Genomic DNA, 399 nt, shown 5'->3' on the forward strand with positions numbered 1-399 from the left:
GGCAAAACTGGTGCAAAATGTGGAGGCAAAAGCAAAAGGTAGAATCCCCGCCCTTTGCCTTTCCCCCCACCACCACCATCGCCTGCCGTGAGGCACCCTGAGGCCTCCGGGAGCCGACGCCGCCCGCCTGGGGAGCACCCCCCAATCCTTCACCCCTGGACTGAAATCCCGAGGGAGTTGTGCAACCCCTAGCCCTGCTCCTTCGTCCCAGGCGGAGCCAGGTTCAGCTGCAAGCATCGAGCCTGCATCTCGGAGGATGGGCCGCCGCTTTCCAGCCAAACTGCTCTAGACTTCAGAAGAGGCAGATAAGAGGCTTCAAACAGCAGGAAAAAAAAGGCAAAAACTTCTCCACTTCCCCCACCCTGTCTCAGCAGCAACAAAGGTAGCACAGTGTGGTGG

The sequence above is a fragment of the Coloeus monedula genome (assembly GCF_965178545.1).
Source record: "Coloeus monedula genome assembly, chromosome: 1".
NCBI classification, from domain to species: domain Eukaryota; kingdom Metazoa; phylum Chordata; class Aves; order Passeriformes; family Corvidae; genus Coloeus; species Coloeus monedula.